Raw genomic sequence first — 2,500 nt, 5'->3', positions numbered from 1 at the left:
AACACAGAGGGTAAGGATATAGAATAAAAAAATATAGAAAAAAAATAAATAAAAATAAAAAGAGAAAGAAAAAGTCAGCTGGATACTGGACAGCGGGCAGGTGAACAGTGCGGAGGCTCGTGAGGCACTGGCCGGTTAGGTGTGGGGAAACTCTTGCCTGCCCGACGACAGGAGAGTGATGCACGGGCCATCCCGCGCCCCCACACAGCCTCCCGCCACGCCGTCTGTCTCCAACTGACACACACAAGCCTTCCGTTCTCTTCCTCGTCCGTTAAATTTGAATTTGAGTTTGTTACTCTTTGTTGCCCCCTAGTGCTCAGTATACGACGTTTCGACTTTTTCTGTGTCTTCATCAGGTATGTATTTATTTCTTTCTGTTTCTGTTTCTTACGGCCCCCTCTTTAATATTATTCCTGCAACTTAAATTTTGTTAGGCACCCCCTGTGATACTGTTCTTCATTCTTTTTAAATAAAATGTTCACATGGACTTACAAAAAATGCAGAAATTATTTGAATTGACACACCAGGATTGGTTTGAAACAAAAGGTAAGTGACGTTGCACAAGCACGTAAGCATCCACACACATTTAGGATAAGGACACATCAGGTAAGTACACACACATATATTTAGGGTGGGGTCAAAGGTCAAGGGTTAGGTTTAGGCATCACACATACACTCATCCACGTATACAGACACTGAGGTTAGGTTAAGGGAAAACACAGAGGGTAAGGATATAGAATAAAAAAATATATATAAAAATAAAAAGAGAAAGAAAAAGTCAGCTGGATACTGGACAGCGGGCAGGTGAACAGTGCGGAGGCTCGTGAGGCACTGGCCGGTTAGGTGTGGGGAAACTCTTGCCTGCCCGACGACAGGAGAGTGATGCACGGGCCAGGGTAAGGGGTTAGGGTAAGGGTAAGGGTTAGGGTTAGGGTTAGGTTGGGGAAGAGAGCCAACCTCCCGAGTGGGAGGCTGGAAAGGCACGGGCCATCCTGCCCCTTCGGCTGCGTGCTGTACAATGAACTTGACGAACACAACACTTAGGTTTTAGACACACCCCTTTCTTTTCTTTCCCTTACGTTCTGCGAATTAGAATTATGACTTGTCTTTCTTCTTGTTTTAATTTGTACTTTCTTTAGTTTCTTCTTTGTTTCTTTGCGACGTTTCGACATTACTTTGTCTTCATCAGGCTTTCTTTTATTTATTTTAATTTAGTTAAGCACCCTCTTAGCTTTTCTAACTTTCTTTACATTTAACATAAAACACACTGAACTTAGGGTTACACTGGGGTTAGGGCGGCCCGCCCCGTCCGCGGGGCCCAGAACGAAAGTCACTCCGGGCCACGACGGCTCGGACAGGCACCTCACGCCAGTCGCACCGCCTTACCAGGGGCGCGGAGCTGAGAAAATGTCTAAGTGTCGGCCGGACTCGGCGCGATGGTCTTTGACCGGATAACGCCTGCCTTACCAGGGGCGCGGAGCTGAGAAAATGTCTAAGTGTCGGCCGGACTCGGCGCGATGGTCTTTGACCGGATAACGCCTGCCTTACCAGGGGCGCGGAGCTGAGAAAATGTCTAAGTGTCGGCCGGACTCGGCGCGATGGTCTTTGACCGGATAACGCCTGCCTTACCAGGGGCACGAGCCTCCGGGCCTTGCGTGCTGGGGGGGGTCCAGTCCGAGTAGGGGTGCTTAACAGTGGGAGGCCCCGGATCGGAGGGGGCGTGAGGTCGTGTGGATGTCTGTCCGGGCCGGTGGTCGTCCAGGCCGGGGGTCCTGGAGCCGGCAGGCGGGCCTCGGAGGCCCGAAGTCCGGCTAGTGTGATATTGGACTTCCATAAAAATGTTTAAAAACGCATCTCCCCGGGGCAAGCCGTATATTGCCGGAAAGGCCAGAGTCTGGAGAGTAGCCTGGTGCGGTCGTTTGGCTCCTGGGACGCCCGCAGGAGGAATTAAAAATCGAAAACCGTAATTGGTCAAAGCGGTCAAAAAGGCACTTTCCCGGGGACCAGGGGCTTCGAAAGTAGGATCAATAAGCCCAGAATAATGCCCCGAACACGCCTGTGTCGGTCCCGTTTTCCTGGGACAAAGTTGAATTTTCGGACTTCCAGAGACCCCACATGCAGCAGGCGGCCGTGTCCGCAGCACCTCACTGTCGCCGGACTCGGGCCTCCGGAGGCCCCGGTGATTTTCGACCTCCATAAATTTTTTTAAAAACGCATTTCCCCCGGGAATGCCGTATATTGCCGGAAAGGCCAGAGTCTGGAGAGTAGCCTGGTGCGGTCGTTTGGCTCCTGGGACGCCCGCAGGAGGAATTAAAAATCGAAAACCGTAATTGGTCAAAGCGGTCAAAAAGGCACTTTCCCGGGGACCAGGGGCTTCGAAAGTAGGATCAATAAGCCCAGAATAATGCCCCGAACACGCCTGTGTCGGTGCCGTTTTCCTGGGACAAAGTTGAATTTTCGGACCTCCAGGGACCCCACATGCAGCAGGCGGCCGTGTCCG

This window comes from Xiphophorus couchianus, chromosome 13, assembly GCF_001444195.1.
Source record: "Xiphophorus couchianus chromosome 13, X_couchianus-1.0, whole genome shotgun sequence".
Taxonomy (NCBI): domain Eukaryota; kingdom Metazoa; phylum Chordata; class Actinopteri; order Cyprinodontiformes; family Poeciliidae; genus Xiphophorus; species Xiphophorus couchianus.
The sequence above is the reverse complement of the archived record's forward strand: the minus strand, read 5'-3'. Positions refer to the sequence as shown.